Source organism: Zonotrichia albicollis, chromosome W (assembly GCF_047830755.1).
Source record: "Zonotrichia albicollis isolate bZonAlb1 chromosome W, bZonAlb1.hap1, whole genome shotgun sequence".
NCBI classification, from domain to species: domain Eukaryota; kingdom Metazoa; phylum Chordata; class Aves; order Passeriformes; family Passerellidae; genus Zonotrichia; species Zonotrichia albicollis.
In genome coordinates this window covers 7,258,223-7,279,333 of record NC_133859.1, presented here as the reverse complement: position 1 = coordinate 7,279,333, position 21,111 = coordinate 7,258,223, and the positions used below count along the sequence as shown (strand labels likewise).

Sequence of the window (21,111 nt, the reverse complement as noted above, 5' to 3'; positions counted from 1 at the left end):
CTGAGAGACTGGAGTGATGTCTGGACGTGAGGAACGGAGTGCTTAGCCTGCAGAGCAGCTGAACACCTTCGTAGTCCCTCTCGCCCTGACCAAGGGAGTCGTCCCGACGCCGGGAGCCGGCGGGAAGGGGCCGGGAAAAGTAACATCGGATGGGATCACCACGCCCTAGGGGCTCCCACGAGGACCTGATCCCCAGCTCTGCCCCTAGTGGACAAAGCTGCGCATATCCTCCTCCTCTGAGTCGCCCTGGGAGAGACGACGGGAGACTGCAGCCCCGTTGAGCTGCCCAATCCTGAGCTGATCACTTTTAATAAAGGCATTAAAAAGGAGAAGTCTCCTGGCCCTGTTTATTTCATCGGATAAACCTGAAGGTATCCAAAATCCTGACACCGAGCCACAATAATGAATACCATGCATTCCCATATGTACGAATCAAGGGCATAGAGCACATTCGTGAAAAACCCATGGAACTTTTCCCATCGGAAAAACTCATAGAAATGTCTCTTCACCATAGGAACTCGGTCCTTATGACCCTATTTTTGCCAGAGGGTAATAAGTTTCTCCTCTGAGGGGGAGAATGGAACCTCTGCCTCTGTAGGTACCCTCACCCACATGTGCAGCCACATTCTGCGAAGGGCAGCATCATCAGGAAGGGAAGAGTTAACAGTACCTTGTGACAGTGTCCTCCAGGCTCCAGCAGGCTGCTTGGTGCTGCTAAGCTTTCCGGACATCTTCTTTGGAGACATTCCAAAAGGATCTCTTAGTGGTCAGCCTCGGCTGTGAACTCTGCCCAAATTCAGGATCTTCAGTTCTTCAGCTCCTGGCTAGAATCCACTTCTGTGGTCACTTGTGAGGTGACCATCAATGCCACACACTCGGGGTTTACCCAGTGTAGCAATGCTCCTCTGGGATCTCACCAAGTGATGGATTTCTCTTCAGTCACTCGGGGTCACCAATTGTGACGGTGTTCACAGGGGTTTTCGGACTGGGGAAGAGACGAGAATCTGACTCCATGTTTCAGAAGGCTTGATTTATTATTTTATGATATATATTACATCAAAACGATACTAAAATAATAGAAGAAAAGGTTTCATCAGAAGGCTAGCTAAGAATAGAATACGAAGGAATGACAACAAAGGTTTGTGGCTCGGCTCTCTGTCCAAGTCAGCTGGGCTGTGATTGGCCATTAATTACAAACATCCAACATGGGCCAATCAAAGATGCACCTGTTGCATTCAACAGCAGCAGATAATCAATGTTTACATTTTGTTCCTGAGGCCTCTCAGCTTCTCAGGAGGAAAAATCCTAAGGAAAGGATTTTTCATAAAAGATGTCTGCAACAGAATTGTTGCAATGTATCTGAACAACTTAGGCCTCAGTGTACACCAGCCATACCATCTCTAACTGTTCTTATCAGAATTTTCTCAGGGCACCATGGAATTCATCAAGGTTGCTAAGATATAAACTGTGCTAAAATAAGAACAAAGAAACTGAGAGACTGCATACCAGGATCACAATGACTAGATAACAGAGGACTGTAGAGCACCTGCATGGTAACCAATCATGGACATTGAGAAATGGAGGCAGAGAAGGAGGGAACAAGATGAAGGCACCAGTCAAGAAGTGTGATCTTAGTAGTCTGTAGAATCTATAAAAGTGTGTATAATGTAAACAATAAAGGGCTTCTGCTTGATCATATTGGTTAGTTGTTCAGGAGTCCTGGTTTACCCACAATAATTACCTGACTGGGTGGTATGGGGAAGGACAAAAGGTGAAGAAAACTGTTCCATAATGCCCCATCCATCCTGGAGAGGAATTTGCCTCTGCATTTAAATTTGCCGAAAGGTTTATGTGAGATTGTGTGCTGTGATTTCCATCAAGTTTAATGGTGTTTAAAATGTAACTGTTCCAACAACAAGATGCTGCTTGGTGAATTTCCTGCTGAAGGTTTCCATTAAATCCCTATAAACAGGGTTATCTGCAATTGCTCTAACTGTTTTTCACACTCGTAGCCTAAATACCAGAGTTGAGGCATAAAGGGATGATCCCTCAAACTACTACCTTGGACTTCAGAATTCATAATGTTAACCCTGGAGATTGGGTAATAATCAAGTCATGGAAAGACCAGGTTCTGACCTCTCAATGGGGAGGTTCCTTTCAGGTGCTACTCACGGTTGAATTGGTGGTGCGAACTACAGAGGGGAGATGGTCTTGTGCCCACAGAATTAAGGGTCTGGTGGAAGAACCAAAGGAATGGGCCATAACATCCAGACCGGGTGAGACGAGATTGACTTTTAAGCAAAGACTGAAAGGTAACCAGAAAGGCCCAGGACATCCAAGAAATAAGGTCAGGCTTCTACCAGCCATCTTAAGGACTGCTTAGATAACGCTTTGAGTGGGAGATTTGGATTGTATTGGTCACTGATGTAGTCGTCCTATTTAGTATATGGGGATTGCTGGTGCCTGTTGAGGGGAAATACATCATGGGAAACAGTGGAAAGTGCTGGGATGATTCGCTTGGGAATTGACAAGTGGCGTACGGCAGGAGCTGGAGGGCAAGACCGGGTTGATCTGTGTGCTCGCCATTGAGAAGATTATATAACTCTGCTGTGGGCAGCAACCCTGTCGGCATGGTAGGTGGTGGTAGAAGCCATACTGGACCTCTATCATTCCCTTTCTGTCTATTCCTCCTGGAATCCAAACAAATTCTTGACCAATCATTTTATGTGGGTACTCTTTTCATTGCTCACACTATTGTCGATTTGCACTGTGTCCTGAATTGCCAAGCAAATTGTATTCTATTTGCCATCTGTATGGCAGTTGTCTTCTGTTAAGTGGGCAGATTTCCTTATTTTTTCCACAACTCATCCTCCCTCGGGGAGACATCTGCTGATAATAGGCTATTGAATGTCACTGCATGACTGGTAAGAACTATAGCATCCCATTGTGAGATGCTCTGCCCAGAGGGAGGAGCCAAGCATTCCTACCCAGATATAATCTTGAGATTCTGGAACACCAGCACGGCTTCTCCAATGGATTTCCCTGAGGAACAGCTGCCTCTTCCACTGGATCTTCAGAGGAAGACCACACCCTTTCTACAGGATCCCTGTTCCAACAGAACCACATCTGTCACTCCAGGAGGACTGCAGCCACAGTTCCAATTGGACTGATACCAACATCCTGACCAACAGGGTGTCAGGTTGTATTCTGACTCTCTCAGTGTTGTTTTGGTTTACTGCATTGTTTATTTTATCTTTTTATTTTCTTCCCTAATAAAGAACTGTTATTCTTGCTCCCATATTTTTGCCTGAGAGCCCCTTAATTTAAAATTTATAGCAAGTTGGAGGGAGAGGGTTTACATTTTCCATTTCAGGGAAGGGTCCTGCCTTCCTTAGCAGACACCTGTCTTTCTAAACCAAGACAGACTGTTATGACCCATCCAAATTATGCTGAAGAAGCAAAACAAACTAGAAGACCCCCACAAAGAAGCCAAAGAGATCTATGAAAAGCATGAGTGGAAAATGGGAATTTATTGCTCTAGCCAAATGACTCTAAAAAGGAAAAGGGGGCATTGTTATAGATGATTAATATGATGATTGGCTCTCACAGTTAAGGGATGAATATTGTGCGCATGTTAAGAGAAGCTTTGTTGATGTATGGTTATGTTATTGTAGTTTGTTGTTTGGACACCTTCTGTTCTCCCTATAGTCCCCTTTCCCCTCCCCCCTCTGTATTGTTGCCACCAAACAATCTTGGTTGTCAGAATTTTCAGGGACATGTGGAGGGAGGGTGTGTACATGTGCCCCTTGCATGGGGCAGTTGGGAATGGGAATAGCTTATTGCTGGGGAGGTTTGGCATGACAACACCTCACCTCCAATCAAGTTGCAAGAAGGTCTCCACCAATGGATGGCAAAGAAGAGTTGACTGGCAGACTTTTGGAGGGACCAGGGTTGGCTGATGCAATACCAGTGCTATAAAAGACAGAGCCGCCATTTTGTGGATGAGCCTCTGGCAGTCAGCCACAATCCCAGTGCTGTCCCTTTTTCCTTATTCAGTCCTTTGTTGTGTTTGTTGAGGTTTAACGAACCTTTGAAATTTTAAAGTGAGCGGTCGCTTCTCACACTAGAAAAGGAGGATATAAATACCTCTTAGTCCTCACAGACCCTTTTTCAGGTTGGCCAGAAGCTTTCCCTTGTAGAACAAATAAAGCTAGAGAAGTTGTTAAAGCCTTAGTACAATAAATTTTTCCACTATTTGGAATACCTAGGGAAATTAATTCTGATAGGGGACCACATTTTGTAGCCCAGGTAGTGCAGAAAGTAAGTAATTTATTAAGAATACAAGGGCAAAAGCGCAAACTTAGAAACAAAATAAAGAAGGGTACTTACTTTTAAGGCATGCAATATTTGTAAAGAATTAAAAATCAACAGAAAAAGGGGGGATTGAAAGGAGTTGATTAATAGTTAACCTATGTAAGAATGAGTTAACTATTGAGTCAGCAAATATTAATCATAAGCCTAAGAAGCAGGATGTGCCTTAGCCTTGTCAAGAGAAGAGAAAAAAAAAACTGTTGAAACCAAAGGGAAAAAAACCCAAACACTGAACCAGCCAGCGAAGGACTGTGCATGCTTCAGAAAGAAAGGTGGAAAGTGCAAAGTAAGGAAGACTGCCAGCCTTCATCAGAATGGCCGCCGAGGAAGACTCGGAGCCTTCCTCAGTGCGACAACCAAAGTACACTGTGCTTGCACGCCACATATGCTAATGATATTAATGACTTTTAAGAAGTAATTTGTATAACCACTCCTATCCCAAGGAATGTAATGAATATGCATGAAATTTAACCATATATTGTGCTGTGTAAAGTGCTGAGTGTGTGTGTTAGGAGGAATGATCCCCCAAGTGCCAGGTGCCAAATAAAACAAATACCTCACTGAGTCATTCTCTGAGGTGACCCTTGGCTCAGCGTTGAAGCGAATCATGGCCAGGGCCCAAGCTTTGACTGGTAAGCTTTCCCTAGAATAATTACAAGCAAACTTTTATTAATATAACCAAAAGAATGCATATAAGTAACATAAAATAATTATCTTCGAGCTAAATCTCTTTATACATACTTTATGTATTAACATTATCTGGATCCAGAAACATATTACAATCACACAGTTAACCTTAAATCTTTCTAATAGATAGTCATGTCAAAATTTACAACTTAGCAAAAACATAAATTAAGTTTTAATTATGAAATGGAATGCAAACATATTGACTTCTTTCAATTATTTATCTCTTCACTTGCTAAATGACATATATAATAATTAAATACACCAGCAGAAAATTTAATATTTAAATTAGCTAATTTTCTTTCACAGAAGATATATATAAGTTTATAAATCCAGGTCTGGAACATTACAATTATATTAACATTAACTCCCTAAGTGGTTTCAAAAGATAGGAACATGACTTCACAAGAGCTGATCTTCCCCTGAACAGGGGGACAGATCAAAATACCCAAACTCTGGTAACAACACGTCTTTGTCATGAATGGAGACAGTGATTAAACAGACAGAACCTTGGGAAACAATTTAAAATTTCCAGGGAATGTTTCTGCTTAGGGATGAAAAGAATGAGGGATTTGTCTTTACAAACAAACTGTGGGTCTGCTGATAAATAGAACTTGATACTGAGAGATGAAAGAAACAATGAGAAGAATCATAAATTCCATAAAGAATTCCACTGAGTGACACAAGGAAAAGACAAAGGGGTGGGGGCTATACATTAGAAGGGGGTCTTAGAAATTAGGCATTTCAGGAAAATCTGTACCTCTCAAGTACCTCAGCCAATGGGGAAAGAGAGAGGGACATACGGCTGGAAAAATAGGATAAAAAGGAGGCTGCGTCCCTCAAAAATTTGAGAGACTCCAGGGGAAATGCCCCATGGCCTCTCCCTTTATTTGAATAAAGTAACAGGACTCCTCTGTCTCCTTTTTGGACATAAACCTCTGGTGTTTGTGGATTAATTCTCCTGACAATTTGAGGGCTCTTGTCCGCGATATTTCCACCATGCAGGGGTGGTGAGCAGTGAGCGGAGCTGAAGGCGTGCCTCACCCAGTTTTGGTGATCAGCTCCCCTTGCTGGTGGCCAGCACCGGGTGATAGATGGAGTTCCTGAGACTGTCCAGGAGACAGATGAGTGGTGGACTGGGGGGTCTGTGAAGAGTCCACACAGGGAAGGACCACTGAAAATCTCACCAGTGAGTAAAATTGGATCTTTGGGGAGTAAACCTGGGACAGTACCCATGGAGGGTTTCAAAGTAAAGCCGGGAAGAGGTCCCAGCAAAAGGGATGACAATCCCAAAATATCTCCAAAGAATCCCTTGGAAGAATGTGGAGTTGGTTTACACATTCTCCCAGAGGTAATTAAGGACATAGATGCCCAAAGGGGGCAATAAGAGAAAGTCAAGATGGTGTCTCAAGAATCCATGGTCCAGGGGCAATAAGGGGAGTCGAGAAGGGATCTTGACAACAGAGGATGGATGGATGGATAATGTTGGTGTGTTGGAACAGAATTGGTTGAAGGGGAGTATGGAGAGATATGGTTGAGGCAAGGAGTGGCAGGACTGGGTGCGGAGGTCCAGGATCAGGAACACAGGCTGGGGATCTGTGGGGGCTGTGGGGCAGCCAGGGCTCAGCATCAGGCAGTGCCTGATCCTGCTACCCCTGGGCAGGGGCGACAGTGGCTGTGGCCCCCATGAGGCTGCAGGACACCCTGGCCCAGTGAGCCCAGTGAGCCTGTGGGAGACCCTGGCCGCCTGTGATGCTGCTGACTGTGCCGACCTGGAGCGCTGGGCAGGGGACTGCATTTGGACACTGCGGCAGGATAGACACTGACTCTGTTATACAGTGTGTGATAAAGAGAGAGAGAACAAGGAGGAAGGAACATCTGGGAAATGTAGATTGTACGTGGAAAGATTAGCACTTTCTTTTAAGGATTTTTTTTTGGTTCACTGGAGAAACGAATGGTTTTGAGCTGTGGGAGAATGAATACCCATAGGCAGTAGTGGAGGGGACTGGAGGAAGGACAGAATAAGCCCCTGGATGAACTGGTTAAGAAGCTTATGTAGGAAGGGATGAGGAAAAGGTGAAAGCAAAGGCAAAGGTGAAGGCAGAAGCGCCAGGTTTAAAAATAAAAAGGGGGAATGTATAGGGAGTTACCTTAAATGAGATTAGATAAAACTGTTTATGTGCTAAACATTTTACATCCTTTAACTGACTTACAACTGTCTCCTATATTCTATAATTTTTCTTCTTTGAATTGTAAATAGTCAAATGTTTTTAAAAATATTAAGGTATGTATCGATGCCAGGCAACCCCAACATAGGGAATAATGTGCTCTGACTCCATGATTCAGAAGGCTGAACAATTGCTTTATTAAGCTATACTTTATTACACTAATACTATACTAAATTACATACTAAAAAGATACTAAATATAAATCCGTGACTGTCTGAGACAGCCAGGACACAGCTTTGACACAATTGGCCAAGGAATCAAAACAACCTTCACGGGTATCCAATTAACAAATCCCTTTGGGTAAACAATCTCCATAACACATTCCACATGTGCAAAACAACAAGAGCAGTGAATAGAGATAAGAATTGTTTTCTCTTCTCTGAGGTTCTCACTGCCTTCCCCAGGAAAAATCCTTGTGAAACTTGTGCCTGTTGCTCTCTGTGAAGAGAGCTGCGGCCACAGGTATGGGTTAAAGATTTGATTCCTGGAAGGTAGACTGGCTCAGTGGAATTAATAATGCAAAGGAAAGGACATGTGTTCTGTTAGAGAATGGCCCTCATTGGGGTTTTGCTCATTGCTAAGTCTTATTTGGACTATATAGGAAGAAATAGGATAGGTGGTTCCACAGCTGAAGTAGAATGAGTCGGTTGCAGTGGCCACTAGGTGGATTGAAGCATGAACCCTCAAAGAACATGCTGTGAAGATGATAATTCAAGGCAGAGCAAATGGGGATATTTACTCACGCTGAAAACTCAAATTTAAGTTGGTGGATGTTACCTTTACTTTAGTTCTTTGTATTTTTCTACAGAGAGGTTGGTAGTACTGAGTAATGTGTCTTGTACCATTTCCCTTTGCATGGCACCAACGTTCCCAAAATAGGGGAATTTAATGTACCTAGGGGAGAAGTGTTGCCTTTGCATAGGGATTTTGAATTAGTAATTTAGGTTCCACACTTTGAACAACTAGGTTAGTTGCCCATTATGACAGCAGCAACTAGTTGTAAAGTTAAGTGGATGCTACTTAGTTCTAAGTGGTGACTAGGCAGATGACTTGGTCTCTAATTCTGTGTGGAGAAAAATCTATTCAACTAAAAGTGAAAGCGTCATCCTGCCATAAATGTGTCATTAAGGAAGTGCGGGGTCTCTAACAGCATTTGAAAATTCATTTTCTATGTGCTGTGTTGGTGCATCTTTATTGTTAGTGCATGGTTATAAACATCAGGATTTTGAGGGTATGCGTTGTATGGGCTTGTTAGGGCATAGTGAATCAGTTCACGGGAGTTTTGGATTTGAAGGAAGAAGTTAGTAGTTTGCAGGTGAATGAAGGATGGAAATAGTTGAGTGGTTTCCTTGCAAGTTGGGGTGTTGTTAAATGGTTTGGGTGATCGTTGGAAGTTGGGTTGTTAATTTCACTTGTGGTTGTCATCATTGCTTTGTGTTACCCCTGTCTGCTTGGATTTTTGCAAGGGCGCTCCAAAAGTCCTTAGCAGTTGTGTTTGTGGTTCAAATACAAAAAAGGGGGAATTGTGGAAGAGGTTTTACAGTGACTTCTGTGAGCCAGAGAGAAGTTTGATAAGAGGATCCATGTTTACCCCTGTCCTAGGGTGACTGCAGGGGGGCGTATGTGGCCCGATGTTCGAAGTCCGGCTAGCTGAGGGCGAATGGCCGACGCCTCTCTGCAATTCCTGGCCAGCACCCCTCGGCGTCTGATGGCCTCGGGCTGCGCTGGCTGCGGACTGGCTTACACCACTGGTATTGGCGAGGAACGGAGGTGACCACTTCACCGGGGGTTAACGTTGGTTTATTGAAGGTGTAGCGGGATCCAACGGGGGAAAACCAACCGGGAAAGTGGCCCCGAATAGGGGGTGAAACAGGATTATAAAGGAGGGGAGTGGGTACAGGTGGAACCAATCGGGAAAGGTGAGGGGATGAAGTTCACAGAACTGACACTCCATGGAAACCAATAATCAAAAGGTAAGGGAGGTGTCCCGGGACCCCAGCCAACCAACACCTCCAGAGAAACGAAAAGTTCTGGAAAACCAGGAGGAGTGGGGGGCTGATTGACTGAGCCCAGGGAGGAGAAAAGATTTACTAAAAAGGGAAAAAGGGGTAGGAGAAATGATATAACTTGGGTGACAGACACAGGGGTAACCATGGTAACCTAACGGACATCAGGGCTCTGGCGGGAAAAACTGGGGGGACAAAACCATTTTACACATAATAGGGGGAAACAATACATAAATTGGGGGAATAACACAAGAAACTTAACAACACACTACAACATCTCCCCATTTTTTACCAAATAAAAATTAAAATGAAGAGAAAAGTCCAAATTAAACTTAGAATGCAGGGACCCGCGGCTGGTCATGACAAGTGCCTTTGTCTTCTGAACATAGTCCATCGGCCCATGAGTAGCTGGATGTTGGAGTGGTAGCCCCCTCCTCCTCTGTGGCTTGCCTCCGAAGAGAGGTTGAAGGAGAGGGGTCGCTCCTTTCCATGGGCTCGTTGCAAGGGACAGTGGCACCTGGCGCTGTCAGTTTTCTCCGGACTAGCTTTCAAATCAGGAGGATGAAAATCAAAAGTGAGTTGGGGAAATGTACTAAAAGACAAAAAGGGAACAGTTAGATGCAAAATACTTAAACAGATGGTTCTGCCCCAAATAATAAATCCAGTTTGGGAGAAGGAGAGGAAATGGGGGAGGAAGGTTGGGATTCATAAACCAGAGGTAGTTCAGTGACGAGAGGGGTAGAAGGAGGAATGTCAGCATTGGGGAGGAACTGAACATCTGAGGAAACTGATGGTGTTTGGGAGGGTTTTCTCCGCCGCTGCCAGCACGCCACCTGAACCTGTGACCCAGCCTCCTTCTGCATCCTCTGCTTCGGGACGAAGGGCCTGACCCATTTGGATGGTCCTTCTCCTCTTTCCTCCTCCTATCTTGCCTCATAGGGCACTGGGGCATCCAGTGCCCCACTTTGCCACAGAGGTGGCAGGGGTGAGTTGCCGTCATCCTTCTCCCGGACCCCGGTGTCATTGGTCCGGTGGTGGCAGCAGCTTCGGCGTCTGTGTCCTCTGGCGTCGGATACTCTGCGAAGGCTACGGAGGCTCTTTTGGGGCGCGCTTTCGGGTCTTGTAGAGGAACCGTCCTGGCACACACGTCGATCATCATTTCTACTGTAGGTCGGGGGTTTCGAGGGAGAGATCGGATAGCCGGCCTGCACGCTGTGTTGGCATTGTAAGCCATCTGCCTAAGCATCTCCTCTCTCTCCCTCTCCCCTGGAACCTGCGCTTCAACGAACCGGTAGAGTCTTTCCATAAATGCCAGGTAAGGTTCCTGTGCGCCCTGCCTTATTTCTTCTTCTTCTAGCTGGGAGGTGATAGTAGCTAGCTTATAAAAGGCACGCTCCGCAGCTTTTCCTGTTTCCATAAGTTGTTCTGTGAACAACACCTTTGCCTGAGCTGCCCCACTCGCCCACTGCCCGGTGCCCACAAGATGGTCCTCAGAAATTACCAAGCCCTCGGTGTCATGAGATGTGGAGGGGTTCCCCCAAAGTGTTGGGAGAACCTCCACAATCTGCCTCCTCCATTCTCCCACCCAGACCCTAAATTCTGCGGGTCCCAAAAGGCTAGAGAAAAGAGCCCTCAGGTCCGCAGGCACCAGATCTCCCTGTGAGACCACCGGTCGAAGAAGCCCCCGGAAATATTCCAATTCCCGGGAGTGGTCACTCTGAGCCTTGCACAGTTCCTTTATCCGGGCCTGGGCTATAGGCGCCCATTGGGCCTGAGCACTCCTCTCCCCGCCGAGGCGGTATGTAATCGGGGCGGCTTCTAATAAAGGCGCCGGCCCGGGCTTCTGGTTATCCCTCCCCCATCCTCCCGAACCCGGAGCGGGGGAACCGGGGGGAGGAGCGTGGGAACCAGAGTCGGGGAAGGTAGAGGCGGGGCTTGGTTCACGGGCAGGGCAGCGGCGGGGACACGGCAGCTCTGTTCTCTCCGCCTCCAAGATGGAGTCAGGAGGCAAAGCTGAGTACGGAGGAGAGGTTTGGGAAGGGCCCACAGTGGGTGGAAGTATGGGCGAGGCGAGGGGAGGAGCTGAGGGAGGGACCGGGGGAGGAGCGGAGGAATGGGAAGGGTGGGAGGAGACAAGGGGGAGAAAAGGGTTGGACTTGGGAAGAAAGGGATTCTGGGACGAAGAAGGAATGAGGGCGGGAAGAACCATGTGGCTGTCTCCATCTTGTGCTCCCTGGGAGCCACCTCGTGGGTGTTCAATAAACCGGAGTAACTTGGGGTTTTCAAATAGGGACCGAGGAGCAGGGACAGGGGGATCAGGAAAGGAACTCTGGAGAGCCTGGCCGGGGCTCTTCGGAGGGGGGGGGCCGAGCCGGTCGCGAGGGAGCAGGGGCAGGGTCGACCCCCTGCTTTCTAGTGGCCTTAAGAGTCCCTTGAGAGGGCTCCAGCCTAGGGGAAGAGGGAGAGGGACGAGGGGCAGGGATGCGGGAACTGGGAGAACTGGGGAACAAACTCGAACAAGAAAGATCTTTTCTCGAACTCCCGGCTGGGCGCAGCAAAGTTAATACTTTGCTTGCCCAGTATGCCACGTTAGACAAGCGGGGTTTCCCAGCGTTAACCTCTTGGTCTAATTTGGCCACAACGGCTGCCCAAAAACGCGGCTCTTTTGCAATTTCTGGGGAAACTTCGGGGAAATGGGAGAATACCCATCTAATTAACACTATCAACTCTTTCTTGGGGACAGTAAACCCTCCCCCAAGCAACAAACCCTTAACTACAAAAAAAACTCCTTTTTGGGTTTTGCTCTGACCCACACCCATGATCGTGCTCCTAAAGCACCCTAGACAAGTCTGGGGAGACAAACCGCACAGGGAAGGTAAAACAAAAAACGAAAGGGAAGAGGACTGCCCCCAGAAGAACACCCCGCGCCCGCCGGCACGAATTCCAAAAGACAGCAAAACACGCCGCAGAGCGAGACAATGCAGCTGTGTATGCTGCTCTTAAAATTCCTGGGCAGCAGCAGCAGGGAGCCGGAGCACAGCCTGCCGAGCCCAGGCAGACACAAAAGCTCCCCCGCCGTGGAATGCAGCCCCCCCCGCAGAGCCGAGAGAACAGCTGCCCCCCGCGCCACGTGGCAGGCACCGGGGCCCCCCACGCCACGCGGCAAAAAGGCGCGCGAAAAGCGGCGGAGGGGGAGGGAGCGGCCCCGCCGCGGCAAACCGCGCGGAAAAGCCGCCCCGCGCTGAAAAAGCCCGCCGCAACCCCTCAGCGCCGCGCCGAGAGCCCCGCTACTCGCCCTGGCGCCACCGTGCAGGGACACCGCGGGCGCGAAGAGCAGCAGAGGGCTCGGCCGCGCGGCGCCTGCCGGGGCTTCCCGTGGCACGCGAAAAACGGCAGACGGCGGCGCCCCGCGTAGAGGTCCCAGGGAAAATTAAAAAGGCAGGGGAGGTAGCCACCGAGTCCGGGGTTCACCTAATCCAGCAGCGGTGCAAACGAAAAGTTCAGGCGGATGGTTTCTCGTCTCGAAGCCCTCCTCAGGTGCGGGGAGTTGCGGCTTCGAATCCCCCGGGAGCGCCACCCCTAAAAAGGGGTCCGCTGCCACCGGAGGTAGTCTGACGGCCAATAGACTTAAAGTCCAGTCCGCGGGGTCCGGTGAGGCCCCCACGTGGGTGCTAACTTGTGGGGGGGCATACATGGCCCGATGTTCGAAGTCCGGCTAGCTGAGGGCGAATGGCCGACGCCCCTCTGCAATTCCTGGCCAGCACCCCTCGGCGTCTGATGGCCTCGGGCTGCGCTGGCTGCGGACTGGCTTACACCGCTGGTATTGGCGAGGAACGGAGTTGACCACTTCACCGGGGGTTAACGTTGGTTTATTGAAGGTGTAGCGGGATCCAACGGGGGAAAACCAACCGGGAAAGTGGTCCCGAATAGGGGGTGAAACAGGATTATAAAGGAGGGGAGTGGGTACAGGTGGAACCAATCGGGAAAGGTGAGGGGATGAAGTTCACAGAACTGACACTCCATGGAAACCAATAATCAAAAGGTAAGGGAGGTGTCCCGGGACCCCAGCCAACCAACACCTCCAGAGAAACGAAAAGTTCTGGAAAACCAGGAGGAGTGGGGGGCTGATTGACTGAGCCCAGGGAGGAGAAAAGATTTACTAAAAAGGGAAAAAGGGGTAGGAGAAATGATATAACTTGGGTGACAGACACAGGGGTAACCATGGTAACCTAACGGACATCAGGGCTCTGGCGGGAAAAACTGGGGGGACAAAACCATTTTACACATAATAGGGGGAAACAATACATAAATTGGGGGAATAACACAAGAAACTTAACAACACACTACAGCAGTTGACTATATGATGCTTTTATCCCCAATCATCTTGTTCTGTTTATGCTGAATAATAAGTTTTGCACCTTTAAGACTTGTTCCAGAGAGTGAAGGGGGGGAGAGAAGAAGCACGCAGTTTGTTTTCAGACATTGCACTCACTCCTCCACATTCTTCCTCCTGGACTGTGTTGTATGCAGATGGACACACAGCAGGATAGAGCTCTCCTTTGTTTTAGTTAGTTTCAGCTCACTGAGGCAAAGATGTTTACTGGTCTGTAGGTTCTTTTTCCTTTTTCTTTGGACCTGTTTAAACCTGGTCTGGACTGAACACCCAAAAGAGCACCGGTAGCTCGCACCTGTGGCCCACCAGACTGGGCCTGGGCCGTGGCATTTCCAGCACCGGAGGGACTGATAAGAGACTGAGCAAGCTGAGCTGCAACCCGGGGAGAGGACTTTCTGAATTTGTCATCTCTTTTGGAGCAGCAAGGGGTTTTATTGCTTAATAAACAGGTATTTTCCCACTTTTCTCCAAGGAGATGATCTCTCCCGAACCGGTTGGGAGGAGGGGCCAATTGAATCTGCTTTCCTAGAGGAGCCCCTTTGGGGGTTCTCTCCCAAATTTGCTGTGAACCAGGACAACCCCTGAAAGAATTATCTACCAAGGTCGTTGACATAGAAACCAAGAAAGAAAGAAGGATAAATAAGAGAAACCTGCAACTGTCTATTCCAATAAGCACTTTGTTTGTCTTTCCTGGCCAATGAGTAAAGTGTAAACTTTGAGTTTTGTAAGAATGTATAAAAAGCATGAATGCTATAATAAAACCAGGTTTGAAGCCTTCTGAAAATGGAGTGTTGCTTTGTATTGTGACCGTCTCAACTATGACAACCACTGGGTGCAGATCCTCTGTAATCCTGTTAACAGCTCTTAGGTCCTGTACTACTTGATGTAATCTATCAGTCTACTTGTAATCTATCAGTGCTACTTGATGTAACCGATCAGGTAAAATGGGAGTACTAAAATTGAATTGATGCTCTTTTTAGAGTCCAAACTGCAAAAAGTTCTCAATTACTGGCCTAATCCCTTTTCTATCTTCCTTTTTCAAAGGGTACTGCCTGATCTTAAATGGTTGTTTTCCTTCTTTAAGCTTAACTTGCACAGGAAGTGCATTCTTTACCCTCTCCGGTATGTTAGAGGCTCATACCCCAGGAAACGCTTGATCCATTATTTTTGCTAATTTCATCCTCATTTTCAATTTTGGTCTCACTAATTGTTAACATTAAGCTTAGTATGTCTACATATTGTTGATCCTTTACCTCCAAAATAATCTCCCTATCTTTAAATGTGATCTTTGCTTCTAGCTGCTTAACAGTGCCTTTGGAGTGTTGGGCATATACAAAAACCTATGAATTTCCACTTGTTTTCTAAGTTTATATATTGATGGTTTGCAAAAATATGCTTTTTCAGATTGGCCAGTTGCTCCCCTTACTATAGCATAATAATTTGTCATGGGCATTAAGGCTTTATTTAACACCGAGTAGGTTGCCTCTGTGTCTACTAAAAATAAACTTAGGGTTCACAAGGGTAGCCCTTTGGACAAGCAACCTCTAATAAACTCAGTGTCTTCTGATTTCTATTTTTATTCATAGGACACTTCAGCTACTTATTTCTCACTCACTCTACTTAAACTTTGTTTCACAAAATTTCCCAGTCCTTTCTTAGTTTTCTTCTCACATAATCTAATCTTCAAAATCAGCTCAATAAAGCGTTTCCACTGACACAGGGCACACTCACTTTGTTGCTTTGCAAAATAACAGTAATATTGTCTTGCACAAACTCCTAAAGATCAAGTCCAAACTACTGAGGTAAAGGGACCCCTTCAATCTGTCTAGCCATGGTTAAAACAAATTGCTCTCATACAAAAGGTTGTCTCTGTTACAGTAAAAACTCTCATATGCCCACAAACACAACATAACCTCCCCCCTCCCAAATTCACGAGAGTCAAGGCTAAGTTGCTGCAGGAGGGAAATTCCTGGAATTCCTTTAATTTGTTTTAATACAGTTTAGCATACATAAATCATCACACTGTAGTGTGCTATACTTGTTGCAAACAAATCTTAAAAATTTCTACAAACACAACTGTACAGTCCAGAGAATTAAATTACCACAATGCAGGAGAAAAACTACACAATCCCCTTGTATCCCAAATCCTGGGAATCAGTTATAATAAGCTGTCTTTATTACAGTTCTAACAGCCCACAAACACCTGTTCAAGCTAAAACTGTTGTAGAAAGGTTGCCTAAATGGCCGAACCCTTTCAACTCAGGCTCAGTCTTAACAACACAGCTGACACAAAACAAAATTACTAGTTTGTTACAATTATAACTTCTACACAATAACCAGTAAAATCTCACACTACACTAGATGAATCTAAAGTAATCTAAAGTTGCAACTTTACAAACTCCACAAGGAGAGGGACCACAAAGGCACCATGTTACAGCCTTCGACTGTTGCCTCTCAGGTTGCACAGGCAGAGGATTGGTTAATACTCAGACACAAGGCATTGATGAGAGACTGTTTATACTCAAACACTAGGTGTCACAGGGAATACAATTCTTCACAACTAGAAAGTTCACACACACAAACTTACTGGGAAAGGGGTGTGTCTTAAAGTGCTCACTTTTCTCAACACAACACACAGCATGCAACACTTCATCATCTACCTACATTAGCATCTTCTAACATTCACACATTCTGGACACAATCAAAACAACAGTACACAGTCAAATAGCAGTAATACACTGGAATTTGCCTAGTTCACACCCAGAAGTGCTAGCATGTCCCATTGACACGGCAAATTACCCTTTAGCTGGCAAGTAAACCCTTCAATGTTTGCAAGCAACCCTATGGGCCCTTGTTACGCACAGGGTGTCCCCTTGTAACTTACCAACTGCCCCCTCAGCTATGCGTACGTACAACTTAAAAACTAATTTCTATAATTATAAACATATCCTTTGTTTGTAATGCTAGCAGTCTTGTCTGCCCCCACGATGAGCAGTCAACTCTCCTTTTGTCCCTTAACTTGTTGTATATGCATTAAGTTTCACAATAGGTTCGTGCATATTTGTCGCCATTGAGTTAGGAATGGCTAAAAGAAGACAACATTGACTCCAACACTCAGAAGACATAAAGCAAGGTTTATTAGGAACTACACATATTTATAGATGGGATCGTTCACCCAGAACCTGATTGGTCCTTAAACAACATCCCTCACACCACTGGTTAATTAGAAACAACAGTTTCTTGTAAATCTCTTTCCATAAACATCACGTACAAGCATCCCACATGTTCACAAACACCAGGTGCAGAGATTAAGATAAGAATTGTTTTAATTCTTTCTCTGAGCTTTGTCACAACTTCCCCAGGATGATGCCTGGGAAAGTTATCTCTTTCTGACTAAACTGTGAGCATCCACAGGTCCCCCTTTTTTGTTTAAAGCAGAAGGTGGCATTTATAATCCTCTTAAGGGCCCATTGCAGAAAGGAGAACAAACACAGCTCAAGAGGTCCCTTTAGCAATCTGCCGATTATCAATCAGAACCTCAATCAGATGCTGACTTAGAACGGTCAGGGAGATTCACCAACACATACCATCGAATTCTTTACAATCATATCCTTTTACCAACATCAAGCCTTGTTGTTCCTTCTTACAAGAAATTCTTACTAATTCTAATACAGTAACAAAACATTCTTAGTTTGCTCAAAGAACTGGCAACTGGCAGTCTAACTTGCCAACAACCTTTTTCCAGAAACAAAGAAAAAGATAGAATGCTCATTCCCTACTTGTAGAGGGACCATCTGATTGATGATAGGCATCTTGATCATTGTTCAAAGGTTGCCTGTTCACCACATTCTGTTTTTGATGTCGCAAGTCAGGGTAAACACACCTTGCAGGTATCCACCACACCCCAGTATCTGTGGAAACACATGCATACCCGTGACTCCAAGCAATAAGCTTGCACGGGGCCTCCCACTTATTAGTGGTTAGGTCCCATATCCAGACTTTTGCTCAAGGCAGGTGGGTCTCACCTGAAGACTGCAATGAGAAAAAGTGATTTTAAATGACAGGATTGTTTGAATTTTGCGGCACTGTAAGATGATTGTATATAGAGCTTTTTCCAATCATCTGTGGGGGTTTCTCCAGGCATTCCCCTTTTTTTTTTTTTCCAGAACATGCTTTAAAATACTATGAGCATGTTCAACAACAGCTTGATCAGTTGGAGCATGTGGAATAGCAAGTTTATGTGAGACTCCCCATAGGTGCAAAAACTGCCCTGTCTTCTGTGAGACATAGGCAGGACCATTATCAGTTTTCACAGAAGAAGGTATACCTAAGATCACAAAAGCCATCCTCCAATGGGCAATCACGTCCCGACCCTTTTCTCCAGTATGAGCAGATGGCTACATAGCAGAGGAGAAGGTGTCAATAGACACGTGCACATACTTAAGTCAGCCAAATTCAGCAATATGGGTAACATCTGTTTGCCAAAGCTGCAAGGCTTTTAGACCTCTGGGGTTTGTTGCATTAGTATTGATCAAGTTATAATAAGCAGCCCAGCTCAGGTCCATGAAGCAGCCTCTGGGCTGACTGACAGAAGTTCACAGCCAATGGGAGCTCTCCTAAGATGCATACATTGTATTGGTTCACAGTCTGGGGACACAGAGATAGACCAATGAGCTATCTCGACCCGGGTGTTTTGAATAGGCTATAAAAGGTGCCAGACACAATAAACAATGCTGTTTGCTGATGACCAGAGGGAGTTTTGTTGTATGTTACATCTCAGACATATGAACATCATGGATTCAACTGTAATACGTGGTGACCCCTGCTGGTAAAAGTGCAGCATGCCCATGACAGTCAGCACAAGAACTAACAATGTCATGGGCCTCAGATGGCATTAAATGAAATTGTTTCTGCAGGGTATGTGCACTTTGATGGAAAAAATCATGCAATGCTTTAGCTTGAGCAATCTTGTCAGGCTGAGGCACTACCCACGCAGGGTTAGCCAACCTGTCAGCCCTGGCATTAGCTTCTGTTATGAAACCTGGTAAATTGGTGTGACTCTGAATGTGCAAGATTGTAGCAGATAGGGCCTGGCGTTCGGAAGATCTCGTGATGTTACGGGAAGACAGGGCCCCTGCCCCCTTAGATAAGAAAATTAACATAGGAATGTAGCCCCCTAAACCGGATTCCAGGAACTTTCCACTTGCCCAGGTAACTTTCCATCCCTATTAACCATAGATGGTAAGGACAGACCCTCACCTGACGTAGAAGCCCCCTAGACTATAAAACCCCACGAGAAGAGAGAATAAAGGCCTTTGATCCTCCACCATATTGGTGTCCGCGTGTTTCTTAGGCCCGAGCGACCCTGGGGAAATGGGTCGCCGTGCTGTTTCCTGAAACCAGGCCGCCTGCCTTGTATCAGAAGGCAACATTCTGGTGCCAAAAACCCGGGAAGCCGATCAGCGCCCGGGGAACGGGATTCGCCTGGACAGGAAGCAGCGGCTGTCAGCGGCCGGTTCCGACTGCAGTGTGGGGGACGCCCCGGACCAGCAAGGAACATGGAATCCTATGCAAAGGTCGTATCAGATATGCATGCACAGTTTAGGATAGAATGTAAAATTAAGTGTGAGCTCAGGAATTCTAATCTTGCTATTGCAAGGCACCTAGAGCTCGGGACGATCGAACGTCCGGTAAATATATTATATTCGGAAGTGCGGGAGAAGCTCACTGCCGCCTTAGCAGAGGATACTAAGTCTTCAGGCAGTGGTAAAAGCCTCAAAGCGTGGGGGAAAGGAGAAGAGGCCCTATGCAAGGCATTAGAAGAACAGGAGACGTGGAAACTCACGCATATACGTTTATTTCTTGCAGTAAAGCGGGGGGCGGGGGCCGCGACGCACACAGTGTCTGAGAGCAATCGGATTGAATGCGGGAATATGCCGGGGCCGGGAGCGTTCCACCCCTTCCCGAGCCTGAGCCCAGGCCCCCCAGAGCCCCCAGGAGACCCCCCGGAACCCCCATGGGACCCCCCGACCCTCTCGCGGAGCCCGCCGGGTCCCAGCCCCCCGGCGGAACCTTCCGAAAAATCCACGGTTTCTCTATCCGTCCCTTCCCCGCCGGCCGCCAGCCCAGCGCGGGAGGCAGAGCGGCACGCGCAGTTCTTCTGCCGGGGACAGGCAGAGGGGGCGCGGAGTGCGGCCAGATTGTCAGACCCCGCCGGGACCGGCGGGGACTCGCCGCCGCCGTATGGGTTTGAAGATGGCGCCGAACCACATGGCAAGGGTGGAAGGGAAGAGGCGGGGGGCGGAGATGCAGTCAGTCTGCTTGACAACACATGCACGGGCGAGGGGGGAGAAGGGGCGGCCCCTGCAGTGGAGCGGGAGACCAATCAGAGCGCTCTATTCAAATTAGGTCCTTATAGGGCAAGGACCTCCCCCACCAGGAGGCGGGGGGAGCGCAGGGAGAAGGAACGGCACCACCCCCGAAGGGAGGAGCGGGATCGGACCGAGCCCGGCTGGGATTCGGAAACCAAGAGAGCAGAATTAATACGGTTTCGAGCGAAACCGAATAAAGCTTTAAACAATATCGGGAAACGGTCGCAACACAAACTCACCGATTGGGGAAAAACAAAGACAGCTTGTAGGGACTGAGCGCCGGCAGCCCCCATGAACGCTTTCCCGGTGGGGGTTGCCGGAGCGCAGGGAAACCAATGGGGGGCATATACCCCAGTTAACCTAAGGGAAGCCAAAGCGATTTCAGAAAGAGGAGTCAATTCAGCTGTAGTACCCACGTTTGTGAACGACCTTTCTAACAATAATGATCTGTTCACTTTTGATATTACGCAAATAAGCCTCATGCTTTTTGATGGGGCAGGGCGGATTCCATTTAAACAGGAGTGGCGGGACGACCACGTTAGCCCAGGCTTCTGGGGAAAAGCAGCAACTCAGCGAGCTGTCCCCAGCCGGCACAGCTTTCCCTGGCAGCATCCTCGCTCCGGGCACGCCCGAGAGGGATCTGTAGGAGCTGCGGGAAGACACCCCGATGCAGCGGCCCAGCCACGGCGACCCCCAGGGGGGCAGGAGACTCTCGTGCCCTGTGCCCTCACAGGGAGCGGTCAATTTTGCATCCCCGCTTACGGTGCAACGGCCGAGCGGTCGGACCAAACAAAGTGATTAAAAGCGTGCCGAAAGGGAGAAACGCAACCTACCCTAAAACCCTACCCACTAGAGTTAGCAAAGTCCCAACCGGCCATGCGAAAGTCTTTCAGATAGACCGTGCAGGCAGATCGGACTCAGACCCAATCCTTCGTGTGTTAGAAGCTACCTTTATATCCCTGAATGAATCCAACCCTAACCTAACCGAATCCTGCTGGCTTTGCTACGATGTCAAACCTCCCTTTTATGAAGGAATTGCTTTAAACACTCCCTTCAGT

General features: G+C 47.2%; 1 protein-coding gene across 1 annotated transcript in view; it reads right to left on the bottom strand.

The window, feature by feature from the left end:
* Positions 1-5,331: 5,331 nt before the first annotated feature.
* The window catches only part of LOC141726923 (dymeclin-like), a 226,948-nt gene continuing 211,168 nt past the window's right edge, over positions 5,332-21,111 (bottom strand). The window contains exon 2 of the mRNA XM_074532012.1: positions 5,332-9,830. The gene's annotated coding sequence lies outside the window, so the exon portion shown is untranslated. The remainder of the gene's footprint in view (positions 9,831-21,111) is intronic.